Source organism: Mirounga angustirostris, unplaced genomic scaffold (assembly GCF_029215605.1).
Source record: "Mirounga angustirostris isolate CCGP_5_RB_7025 unplaced genomic scaffold, mMirAng1.0.hap1 SCAF_2, whole genome shotgun sequence".
Taxonomy (NCBI): domain Eukaryota; kingdom Metazoa; phylum Chordata; class Mammalia; order Carnivora; family Phocidae; genus Mirounga; species Mirounga angustirostris.
In genome coordinates, this window is record NW_026991710.1 from 40,369,698 (window position 1) to 40,383,473 (window position 13,776).

The following is a 13,776-nucleotide window of genomic DNA, read 5'->3' on the forward strand; positions in this document are numbered from 1 at the left end:
AGCTATCTATCGGTGCCTGAGTCTGTCTCTTGTGTCCTGTCCCTCACAGGCCCCCACCCCAGCCTCCCCCAGGACTCTGGGTTCCTGCTACTGACAAATGCCCTCAAGACAATATGGAGCTTTGAAACTAGTTCACCATTATACGTTCCTGGCTCTCAAAGGATATTTACTGTATTTAATTCAGCAGTTCAGTGTTTTGTAACTGGAGGATTTTTCAGAATATCTAGTCCACAGTATTGCTGGGAACAACTCATTGTTAAATCCTATTCATCTTGAAGGGCTCAACTCAAAGCTTTCCATACTTCTGGAGGAGTGAGACCTTCTTCCTCTAAGCCCCCACAGCCCCTCATGGCAACCCGCTCCACAGCTGTCACTCTCTTGGAGTGGCTTTAACTGTGTACTTGCACATCTGTCTCCACCACCAGTTCTGAGCTACTTGGGGCAGACACTTTTAGACGCATCTCTTATTTTTTGCATCTAGCAGAATGCCTGCCAGCTGGAGGAGAGGGGAGGTATTTAATACTTCCTGGATTAAAAGAAAAGTCATTGAGGGGCAACCTGGGTGGCTCAGTGGATGAAGCACCCAACTTTTGATTTCAGCTCAGGTCATGATCTCGGGGTTGTGAGATGGAACCCTGTGTTGGGCTCCATGCTCGGCCGGGAGTCAACTTGAGATTTTCTCTCTCCCTCTGCCCACCCCCAACACTCTCTAAAATAAATAAATCTAAAAGAAAAGAAAAGAGAAGGAAAGTAACTGAAGGGCACATGGGTGCTCAGTTGTTTTGAGTGTCTGACTTGGTTTTGGCTCGGGTCATGATCTCAGGTTTGTGGGATCCAGCCCCACATCAGGGTCCCTGCTCAGAGGGGAGTCTGCTTCTCTCCCTCTTCCTCTGCCCCTCCCCCTGCTCACATGCTCTCTTTCTCTCTCTAAAATAAAAAAATAAATCTTTGAAAAAAAAAGAAAAGTAATTGATAATGTGCCCTAGTTCAAATTCTACTGAGGCTCCCAATCATGTCTGTTAGATGTTTGATGTCCACATATTTATTTATTTATTTATTTATTTATTTATTTATTTATTTATTTATTTATTTATTTATTTAAAGAAGACTTTACTTTAAAAAAAAACACTTTATTTTAGAGCAGGGGGGAAGAGAGAGAGCGCACATGTGAATGCCATTGGGGGTGGGGCAGAAGGGGAGAGGCAGACGGGGAACAAGAGGGACAAGCAGATACCACGCTGAGTGCAGAGCCTGACCTGGGGCTCAATCTCACAACCCTGAGATCATAACCTGAGCCTAAACCAAGAGTCAGATGCTCAACTGACTGTGCCACCCAGGCACCCCATTGATGTCCACATATTTAATGTAAACATGTATTGGTGCCTTCATTCTGTCCCTGAAAACATGCCAAGTTTTTCTTATCCCAAGGTCTTTGCACTATTGTCCTGCTTGGAATGCTGTTCCCCTGAATGTTTACCTGACTACCACATTCCCCTTATGTACGCCTCAGCTTGAATTGTACTTCCAGGGAGAAGTCTCCCCTAACAACCCCACTCACGTGCACATTATTCTATTTTCTCTTCTTCATAGCATGCATTACAGCATATGATTATATAATCACCTGAAATTAACTTATTTGTGTGTTTAGAAAATAAACATATAAATGCAATCTTTGAGGTAGCATCCCCAGAAGCTCAATTAAGTCTGTTACATGATAGATATCAATAAGTAATTTGTTGACTGACTGCCTAATATGCACAGGTGCAAGAGATTTTAGAAAATGAATAATTAGCCCTCACAGGTTCATTGAAAAGTTCATTTGATCAAAAATGGATATTCCTGTGGACCATTTTTGAGATTTGTCTGTGGCAGACAACTAGTCATATCTGTCTTTTTCTAGGGCTAAAGTTATCTAAGTTATACTCTGTAATTCTGGGGTCCCCAGTGGTCATGTAATCATGTGTTAGAGCAGATTTAACCTTGCTTCCTAAATAAAGTCCTGGCTTTGTCTGTATGTAGGTAGTGCTAACTTTGGTCTCCCTTCCAGGTGGGACTTTGGTTCAGCCCAACATTTTCTTCTAAAGGATACCCACCTTCCCCCCTGCTTATCCCTATACCTCTGCCAAAGTAGTTTGCTAGGTAGGAAGGAAGCATGAGATTATAGATGAGGGAGAAGACCCTGCAGTAGGGATTTGGAAGAGCTAGGTGGCGTAGGGCACCAGGGGGTTAGAAGAGAAGGTAGGCCGGGCGCCTGGGTGGCTCCGTCGTTAAGCGCCTGCCTTCAGCTCAGGTCATGATCCCAGGGTCCTGGAATCGAGTCCCACATCGGGCTCCCTGCTCGGCGGGAGGCCTGCTTCTCCCTCTCCCACTCCCCCTGCTTGTGTTCCTGCTCTCGCTGTCTCTCCCTCTGTCAAATAAATAAATAAAATCTTTAAAAAAAAAAGAGAGAGAGAAGGTAGGACTAAAAAGTAGGATGGGCCGGGAGGGGGCGGGGAGGGGGAGGGGGAGGGGGAGGGGGAGGGGGAGGGGGAGGGGGAGGGGGAGGGGGAGGGGGAGGGGGCGGGGGGAAGAAAAGTAGAAAAGCCTCAGAAATAAATAACTTGGACCAACTTTGATATTCAGTCCAGGGTCCACTCTGCCCAGAATGGGTTTGAAAAGATGCAGTTCCTCTTATCTCGGCAAGAAACCTGCATGACAGTTGGGGAAGGAAGGAGACTCAAAATGGCATTTTTTTTGTCCAAGGACAGAAGCTTCTTACTGGGTAAAGAATACGGGGAAGCAGGACATGGATGTCTTCTTCAATTCTAAAAATGTTATCATCTCTATAGCCCAAGGACCACATTGCCTCTCTCCTTCCACCTGCTACAGGAAGCCAGGTCATGGTGTGAGCCAAGCTTTGGCTCCGCATGCTAAATAAATGTTCTTCAGAGGTGCTTTGACCATGCCAGCCACGCAGGCACATAGCTCCAGCGGCGGCCCTTCAGCTGTAGGGTGCAAAGGGGCTGGTTAAAAATGCCCATCCTCCCTCAGAGTTTCTGGTTGATGCAGGCTCCTGGTGTCTGCATTTTAAACTAGCACCACAGTGGTTCTGATAAAGGTGATTTGTGGGTCACTCATAAAATTGGCTTTTAGAAAAGAATAGTAAGCTAATATTTATGACGTTCTTGCTATGAGCTAGGCATTGTGCTAATACTTTACATTGTACTATTTCTTTTTGTTTTTAAGATTTTATTTATTTGAGAGAGAGAGAGAGCACAAGTAGGGGGAGCGGCAGGCAGAGGGAGAGGGAGAAGCTGGCTTCCTGCTGAGCAGGGAGCCCCATGCTGGGCTCGATCCCAGGACCCTGGGACCATGACCTGAGCCAAAGGCAGTCGCTTAACTGACTGAGCCACCCAGGCGCCCTGACGTTGTACTACTTCTTAATCCCCACAGCAGCTCACCAGTTAATCAGGTACTATCGTGAGATGAAGAGACAGACTGAGAGGTCAGCTGTGATGTGTAAGTGGTGAATCCTGGACTTAAATCTAAGTGTCTCTGACTTCAAAGCTCTCGCTCTTTCCTTGAGCTAGGGATATTTTTTGAAAGCTTAAAATTATTTGTAGGATTCTATGATACCCTCCTACCCAGAGTGTGGTCCCTGGAGCATGTATCTCCTGGGAACTTGTTAGAAATGTAGGACCTCAGGCCCTGCCCCAGACCTTGTGAATCAGAACCTACATCTTAACAAGATCCCCAAGTGATGTCTGCATACACTAAAGTCTGAGAAGCACTGTTATGATATATTTTATCTATTTATTTGTACTCCATCACATGCCAAAATAAATTAGCAGAATGAGTTCCCATTATATACATAATGGAAATACCTTATATTTTGAGCATTGTGATTCATGTCGAGTTATAAGCTCTAATTTATCCATTCAACTAAATTTAGCTAAACTAATCTTATTATTTCTCACCCAGACTATTACAATTATCTCCTATTTGATTTATCTGCCTCCAGTCTCTCCCATCTTCTATCCATTGCAAGTCATCCTTTTCAAGTAGCAGAACATCTTTTTTTTTTTTTTTAAGATTTTATTTATTTGTTTGTCAGAGAGAGAGAGCTCAAGCAGGTGGAGTGGCAGGCAGAGGGAGAAGCAGGCTCCCCGCTAAGCAGGGAGCCCGACTCGGGGCTCGATCCCAGGATCCTGGGATCATAATCTGAGCTGAAAGCAGATGCTTAACTGACTGAGCCACCCAGCAACCCCGTAGTGGAATATCTTATTGAAACAAAATTCTGGTGAAAGTCTTACAATAGTCAATAAAAATATGGTTTCTCTGGTTGAAATGTAGGTTTTGGGGGGTGTCAGAGTTCTGTCCTCTTTCTAGCTTCTCTCTGGTCCTCAAGATACCTCCTATGAACCCCCAGGTGTCTGTGGATCACAGATGACTATCTTTGCTCTAGTAGTTCTCAAGCATGGCATCAGGACTCTTTCATGATCAATTATGAGGTGCACTGCACATAATTTAGTAATAACTGAAGTACCAAAGTTTGTGATAAATTTAGTTTAAAATAACTTGGAGTGGATTCAAGTCATGCTCTTACTTGCATTTCATTCTGCTTTCTTGAGGATGGAAACCCCTATATTAGTTACACATGGGAAGTGGGAAGACATCAACATGGATATCATGGTGGAAAAAGGCCAAGAGTCAGGGATTTGGGTTGACCTCCATGTTGCTGCCAGAGACAATTTCCTTAAAAATATCACCCTCTTTGCTTATCAGCTTATCCCTCCACAGCCTACAGAATTAAGACCAATCTGCTGATCACTGCTTCTCTCTCTCACCTCCTGTCATTCCTTTTTTTGTTTGTTTTTTTAAAGTAATCTCTACACTCACCATGGGGCTTGAACTCACAACACTGTCATGACCTTGAGATCAAGAGTCAAGTGCTCTACCAACTGGGCCAGCCAGGCACCCCAGCTCTTGTCATTCCTTGCTCAACTCCTCCAGGACACCAAGACCCCAGTCCCCTCATACCTAAACATAGCAGACCTTCCATGATTCTGTGTCTGCACAGGTCCTGTTCCTCTGCCATGGAAGGAGGAAAAGAAATGGAGAGAAAATCAGATTCCTGACCTTCAGTGCCTGCCTCTAATCCCTCCCGGGGTCCAGCTGTTCTTTCTGCCTTTGGGCTCTTTGATACCCTGATGTTGGGCTCTATCTGGTCCTTCTACATTTGTCTGTGAGATGCAGAGATCTCCTCTTACTCACCTCTGTAACTGCAGGATCTGGAAGGCAGTGAGACAAGTTAATCCTTCCTTTCTTAATGGAGCCAACCCAAGAAAGCTATCTTACATTTTAGGGTTTTTAGGTCCCTTTTACCCTCCCCCCCTCCGCTCAAGGTGACACTGGAAATACTCCTTTGAGTAAAAGTAAAATACAGCGTGCTCCTCAGAGCTCTAATCTACCAGAAAGATTTTTCAAGTTCTAGTTTTCCTATATTTACAAGAATTATTTATGTCGATTCCCTGAAGAAGCAGCAGTACTTTATCACCCGGATCATTTTCCATTCGCGTGAGATACACATCAGGAATTTCCTTCCTCGTGCCAAACCCAGCAGTGCAAGAGCTTTTTAAAAAGCAATTCATTCGTTTGGAAAGAGGAAGTGACCAGAGGTACTTGATCTATTTCAATTTGCTCTCATGGGAGATAGCTTTTATGCATTTGCCCCATGGCCCCTTTCAATTTACTGTATGTATTTTCTAGAAGATTTTTATTTTTTTTCCCCCGACTCAATGGGGAGCAAATTTGAGACTATTTTAAATCACACGTGTGGACCTCTCAGTCTTAATCTCTACTCTCCTACTACCGCGGAATGGAGGGCGTCCGCCATACCAGCGTCTCTGTCTCTTGCCATTGCCCCCATCTCAGCGTTTGGTCCAACCTTGTTTATTCTCCGCTTTCCCTCCTCCACAGAGATTTTAATTTTGTTAAAATGTTTTTACCGCGGCTGTGACTCAAGCAGCTCAGCTTGCTGCAGAAACACAATGTCACTTAATATTCCAACCCACAGCCCAGACACTTTCCCATCAGGTCATTTGGAGCAGGGCTGTTGAGATTGCTTTATGACAATGATTGGCAACCCCCTGCTGCTGGAAAACAGACCGCCCGAAACCAGCTGTTGTGCTCTGTGCAATAATTCTGCTTCCATTACCCGACTACCAATCAGAGCCAATTTAATAGAAGCAAATGCTGTCACCAGATGACACTAGGACACCAAAGCCACACTCTCGATTCCCTCGGAGCTGGCTGGATAAGACCACACCCATTCATTAATCCATCTGCCCATTCATTCAACTATACGCAAAGCGGGCCATTCTTGAGGATAGGAAGTATGCAAAGGCAAGGCTTAGGATGCAAAACAGCACTAGCACAGCTCCTGCTGGTAACAGACCCCGAGTCTACTGGAGGTTAGACCTCCAAACAATACTTACAGGTAGGGGTGAGGTCCAAAATGCTGATCTGGGAAACCAAAGAAGGCAGCACCTGACTCTAACAGGAAATGAAAGACAAGTTAAAGGGGCTTATAGGGAAAGTGAGATTTGAAGTAAATTTTAAGGGACGGACTGGTTATTTCTGGATGAGGGAAAGGAGGATGGATGTAGTCCCAGCCAAAGAAACATGTATATAAAGGCGAGAGACTGCAGACAGCAGTGCCATTAACTAAGGTAAAGAAGAGGAGGTACAGGATTGGGATGGATAGAATGAATTCTGCTTTAAGTCATGTATGCAATATCTGTGGTGGATTTAGGGCTCCGATGAGATTTGGGGCTAGAAATAGAAATTCGTGAGTCAGGGGCTCCTGGGTGGCTCAGTTGTTAAGCATCTGCCTTTGGCTCAGGTCATGATCTCAGGGTCCTGGGATCGAGCCCCGTGTCGTGTGTTGGGTCAGGCTCCCTGCTCCGTGGAGAGTCTGCTTTTCCCTCTCCCTCTGCCCCTGCTCCTGTACTCTCTCCCTCGCTCACTCTCTCTCAAATAAACAAATAAAATCTAAAAGAAAGAAAGAAAGAAAGAAAGAAAGAAAGAAAGAAAGAAAGAAAGAAAGAAAGAAATTTATGAGTCAGTGTCTACAGGTCATAGCTAAAGCCAGGTGAGTTAATGAAATCACCTAAGAATGTGCTGAGAAGAAAAAAGAACGTGTGACTAAATCCTAGGAACAGCAACATTTAAGGATATGACCAAAGTAAAGGAACATAAGGGAGTCTGAAAAAGAAGGAGGACAAAATAGAAGTGTGTGGTAGACACTAGGCACCATTTCACAGAAACCATCTTGCTCATTTTTGCATCCCTCGTACCCGACGTTCATTCAGATTATCCAGTTTATCTTAGAAATGAGAAGTAAAGCCAAAAATTGTTCTTTGTCTAGGTTTGGATTTATTTCTCTTTACCCTTCTTAGGACTCATCACGCTGCCTGCATCTGGATTCGTGTCTTTCTTCAAGTCTAGAAAATCCTTAACTATTACATTTAAAACTATTATTTCTCGTACATTCTTTCCTTCTGGAATGCCCATTAGATGTACATGGAAGTTCTCCACTGACTCTGTTGTGGATCTGCCTGTGCCTTTAAAACAACGTTTGTTATACTTTATGCAGCACATCCAGGTATTTTCCGTAAAAGAAGGATTTCCGGTTTACCAAGTCAGACATATTACCAGCAAGGAGAGGTGTAACAATCGCCATAAACTTGACTGTTTATGTCTGTCCCCCAGATCTGAGCCATGCTTCAGAACGGAAGCTCATTTGCATATTAGATGCCAACTAGACGTTCCAAACATCCGACACCCAACACATCTGACACCTCACAGCTTGGGTCTTAAACTTGCTATTTTCCCGACGTACTATGTCTCAGTTAATATCGTTCCCATCCACCCAGTCTTCCAAATGAGAGCCTGACTTTGCTTTGAGTCATCTCTCTCCTTCACCACCAATGCATCTACTCCTCTCAGTTTCCATGCCTATTCTGTACTATAAGCTGCCATCATTTACCATTGCCTTAGTCAGCCTCCTACTTGACTCCCTATTCTTTATGCTGTTCCTACCCATTTACCCATTTAATCGTCTTTCTGAGGCTTGAAACTGGATACGTCACTTCCCCGCATGGAAAACTTAGCTAACTTTCTGCTGTCACAGAATCGAGTTCAAGCTCTTTACGTGGCAATAAAGACCCTAAAAAATTTGCTTTCACTACCCACCTTGCCCCATCTTGTTTCCTGTCCTTGTTACTGTGTATATATGCTCTGTTCCCCTTGTGCTCCCAGGGGAAATAATGTGCTCCCATGACTTTGTTCAAGCAGTTCTCCTTCCCTAGAATATCCTTTGCCTTCCTTTACATGTTGAAAGTCTAGTACTCATTGGTTAATTGGGCTTGGACTCTACAGCCAGAATTCATCTCTCTCATCTCACGTGAACCCGGATAGATAAAGTTCGTCACAATATGCCTTGCATTTGTACACTCGGTTGTACACGTCGATGGAGCAGCAAGATCCTTGAGAACAGGAAGTATACCTTATATTCACCTCTGTCCTATCTAGCAAAACATTGGGAGATTAATACACAGTGCTTGAACTGCGGTGTTATAACACAATATTACAAAAGGAACTCTGAAATTTTTAGGGATCCATGTCTACTAATTACAAACAACTCTGACAGGTCTAGAGAAAGAGAAGAAAGTATATGTAGGCACACTTTGCATATATACATACATGTGTCATATATATTCTGAAATACCAGGTTTCTGGGAAAAGTATTTGGCCAGTTAAAAGAAAGTTTAAGCACTTGAAAAACACATATATAAATTGTTTTTGTTTTTGTTTTAATTTCCATCACCCCATACAAGATAGATAAAGCATTCACATTTTTAATTTAAGAAATTAAATTTCTTTAGTGCCAACTTTCAATCCCTCCATCTCCAGCCCCCATGAAGTCCTCTCAGCATGATTTTGCAGAACTGCTGGGGGAAAGCAGTGACCTTGTCCACTCTCTCCCCATCAGGGTTCTAGACAAAGCAGGGCAATGGGGAGCCATGACAGGTATTAGTAAGCAAGAGCCTGGGTACTCACTCTCCGAGCTATTGAATGGCAAGACTAATTCAATACTGAAGTAAGAAAAGAATGAAATACATGAAATACAAAATATATGAAATATAAAAGTATTAACAAACTACAGCCTTTCTTAAGATCATATGAAACCAGAATTCATTACTATTCTCCAACACATATCATTACTGACTAAGGTCAAATGAGTGAGCAAGTGGTGGTTTTTATTATTTGCTTCTTGTGTAATGGGCAAGAAATTTTTTAAAATTTAAATTCAATTTAGTTAACATATAGTGTATTTTTAGTTTCAGGGATAGAATTTAGTGATTCATCAGCTGCATATAACACCCAGTGCTCATTACATCATGTACCCTCCTTAATGCCCATCACCCAGTTACCCCATCCCCCACCCACCTCCCCTCGAGCAACCCTCAGTTTGTCCCTAGAGTTAAGATTCTTTTATGGTTTGCCTCCTTCTCTGTTTTTATTTTATTTTTCCTTCCCTTCAATGGGCAACAAGTTTTAAATTATTCCAAGAGAAATCTGCCTTTAAAGAATGTTTCAAAATAACATTTATTTTCTTTTTTTTTTAAGATTTTATTTATTTATTTATTTGAGAGAGAGAGAGAGACAGCGAGAGAGGGAACACAAGCAGGGGGAGTGGGAGAAGTAGGCTTCCCGTGGAGTAGGGAGTCCAATGTGGGGCTTGATCCTAGGACCCTGGGATCATGACCTGAGCCGAAGGCAGACGCTTAACGACTGAGCCACCCAGGCGCCCCTCAAAATAACATTTCTTAAATTAAAAATGTGAATGCTTTATCTATCTTGTATGGGGTGATGGAAATTAAAACAAAAACAAAAACAAAAACAAAAACCCAGGGATGCCTGTGTGGCTCAGTCGGTTAAGCGTCTGCCTTTGGCTCAGGTCATGATCCCAGGGTCCTGGGATCGAGCCCCGCATCGGGCTCCCTGCTCCACGGGAAGCCTGCTTCTCCCTCTCCCACTCCCCCCTGCTTGTGTTCCCTCTCTCGCTGTCTCTCTCTCTCTCTCTCTCTGTCTCTGTCTCTCTGACAAATAAATAAATAAAATCTTAAAAAAAAAAAAACCCAAATCCAAATCAATTAGTGGAGCCTAATTTTAATAAAACTTCTTTTTTAAAAAAAGATTTATTTATTTATTTGAGAGACAGAGAGAACACAAGCAGGGGCAGAGGGAGAAGCAGGCCTCCCACTGAGCAGGGAGCCCAATGCGGGGCTCGATCCCAGGACCCCGGGATCATGGCCTGAGCCGAAGGCAGACGTTTAACCCACTGAGCCACCCAGATGCCTCAAAACTTCTTTTTTTAATAAATTTTCTTTTTTAAAAAAATCATTTTTCCTATTTATTGTATTGTTTGGTAACTTAACAAGAGGTAATTTTTCAGTTGAGAGACTTGAAAAACATCTGGAGATTTTTTTTTCGTGTTTAGATCAAATAAATTCTCAGTTTAATATCCTGTTAGAGCTTTGTAGATATTGTTTCTTTCTTTTCGGTTTATCAGATGACAAATGCCTGATACAAGCCTTATGCCACACAAAGATCGCTATGTGATGTCCGTGCATCCAAAACATGTTGAGATGTTACAACCTGAAGAAAGCAACGGACCTCTCCCCTTTCAGGTTAGCTGGCAATGATAGGAAAGTTAAAGAAGATATAAAAACAAGAATGGACCTGGTTAAAGAACAGATGATGAGCAGAAAAAAAGAAAAAAGCAAATCTTTCCATGTAAAGGAAATTCTTGTTAAATCATTGAAGGGATGCGTGGAAAGCTGTGGGCTTCTCTGGGACAGACTTTGAGATAACACAAAAAGGAGACTCTGGATTAAATCAAATCTCCTAATGGCTTTTTGGTAGCGACTAGGAAATATACAATTGAATCACGTGATTCAAGAGCAACGAGATGGTACTTTTACAAAGATGACTGAGATCTGATGTGTTATCAGAAAAAAACAGGATAGCTGCGGAAGGTCATGGGCCCAACTGGTCCCAAGACGGTTCTGGGAATTATTGGGAAGTAGACATTCTCTTTCCATAGGTAGTTGAAAGTGGTAGGATATACAGGTATCTCTTGATTTTGGAAAGTTTGCATTCGGCCACTTCACTTTTATGAAAGACCTACATTAACACCTGTTTCAAAAGAAATCTGAGGGGCGCCTGGGTGGCTCAGTCATTAAGCGTCTGCCTTCGGCTCAGGTCGTGATCCCAGGGTCCTGGGATCGAGCCCCGCATCGGGCTCCCTGCTCAGCGGGGAGTCTGCTTCTCTCTCTCCCTCTCCCCCTGCTTGTGTTCCCTCTCTCGCTGTGTCTCTCTCTGTCAAATAAATAAATAAAAATCTTTAAAAAAAAAAAAAAAGAAATCTGAAGAGGATTTTCACTTTTACGATAAAAGGTGAAGGCTAAAATAGCATTCAGAGTTTGTTTTGCAATGAGTTGTGATAGATGTGATAGAAGCCACTCTCCCCCAGCAGTGAGAACAGCCCTGCCAAGCGCCTTCCCAGAGAACTAGGCTTAGCATCTCAGTAAGCAAGCCTCCGTAGCTTTGAACTGTGTCTGTGAGCATCTCTGCTTTATCTCCATTTATAATGTGCATCCATCAGCAAGATGTGTCCAAAGGTATCAGAAAAGCCTAAGAGAGGCTACTTTGTTTTTTGTTTTTTAAAAGATTTTATTTATTTATCTGAGAGAGAGAGAGATAGCAAGAGAGAGCACAAGCAGCAGGGGGTGGGGGGGGCGGTGTGATGGGGAGCAGGAGAGGGAGAAACAGACTCCCTGTTGAGCAGGGAGCCCCATGGGGGACTCGATTCCAGGACCCCTGGATCATGACCTGAGCCTAAGACAGATGCTTAACTGACTGAGCCACCCAGGAGCCCCAGGGCTACTTTTGGGGTCTAGGAATGCTCAAAAATTTTTCTGCATGGATGAATGGTAATGGCTTCTTCCCTTGATGGCATTCCAGCTTACCAAATATTTCAAAGGAACACTCTACTTTCAGATATCAGGGGAAACCTGTATGTGAAATTGTGAGCCTCCCTATGGAGAAAGTATACATGACAATGAAGATAACAATAGAGGAAAGCAGAGCAGAGAAATGGAGAGGGACTGAGTCCTCATTTTAATTTGGGAGCCAGCCACACCTGGAGATTTTTCATTTTCATGAGTCAGTAAATTCCCTTTTTGGCCTTAAACCAATGGGAGTTAGAGTTTCTGGCACTTCACTTGAAATAATTCTAATTCTAATTTAAAAAAATTTCCAGAAGCAGAATTGTATTATCAGATTGCTTTCCTCAGAAGCTGTATCAAATCCTTCACCACCATCAGGGGGGTTCGAGTGTTTCTTCCATTGCATTTCAGCATTAAATGTTGTTACTTTGAGACTCTTTGTCTATTTTAATTTTAATTTTTGTGTTTATGTAACTACTAGTGAAATAAAACTTTTTTTAAAGATTTTATTTATTTATTCATGAGAAACAGAGAGAGAGAGAGAGAGGCAGAGGGAGAAGCAGGCTCCCCAAGGAGCAGGGAACCCAATGCGGGACTCGATCCCAGGACCCTGGGATCATGACCTGAGCCAAAGACAGACACTTAACCATCTGAGCCACCCAGGTGCCCAAATAAAATGTTTTCTATCCAATAAATAGCATATACTTTTTCTATTGTAAATTGTGTCTTTTGCCTGTTTTCCCTATCAACCTATGGGCTGAAGATTGATTAAAGTGGGATTTTGACACTTGGGGAATTTATTTTTCCTCTGGATTTGATACTTTAAAAAATAACATATTTTTTCTGATTATAAAATACTATTATGGCAGAAATTCAGGAACGTGGTAAAAATTTTTTTAAAAAGAGAAAAAACTAAAAATCACTTTTTAAAAAAGATTTATTTATTTAAGGGGTGCCTGGGTGGCTCAGTCAGTTAAGTGCCTGCCTTCACTCAGGTCATGATCCCAGGGTCCTGGGATTGAGCCCAGCATCTGGCTCCCTGCTTAGAGGGGAGTCTGCATCTCCCTCTCCCTCTCCTCTCTCTCTTTCTCTCTCTCTCTCAAATAAATAAATATTTAAAAGTAAAAAATAAAAAGATTTATTTGAGAGAGAGAGAAAAAACGTGCACAAGCACAAGAGCGGGGGGTGGGGGTAGGGCAGAGAGAGAGAGAGAATCTCAAGCAGACTCCCCACTGAGCACAGAGCCCAATTGGGAGGGGGTGCCTGGATCTCAGGACCCTGAGATCATGATCTGAGCCAAAATCAAGAGTCGGATACTTAACTGACAAAGTCACCCAGGCACCCCTAAAAATCAGTTTTAATAATACCACGCAGATATACTATATGTTGGAGAAATTCCCTCTAAATTTATATATATTTATATATTTACTAGAATATAAATGTGTGTGTGTATTTATAGCTTTTTAACTTGTTTTATCACTTAGGATTTTATCACAGGAATTTCTCCCTTATTATTCCTCTAAATAGGTCTTGGGACTCTTTTTGGAACCTGAGAAAATCATGGACTCACTTTTCAGGAAAAAAAAATGTACATATTCAGAAAAGTTGATACCTCATTTCAGGAGGTTCTCAGATTCACCAATGGAGCCCGGATTAACAACTCTGATTATAAACATGATACTTAGCATCTGCATAGCAGTCTCCTGTGTTAGTGCATTCA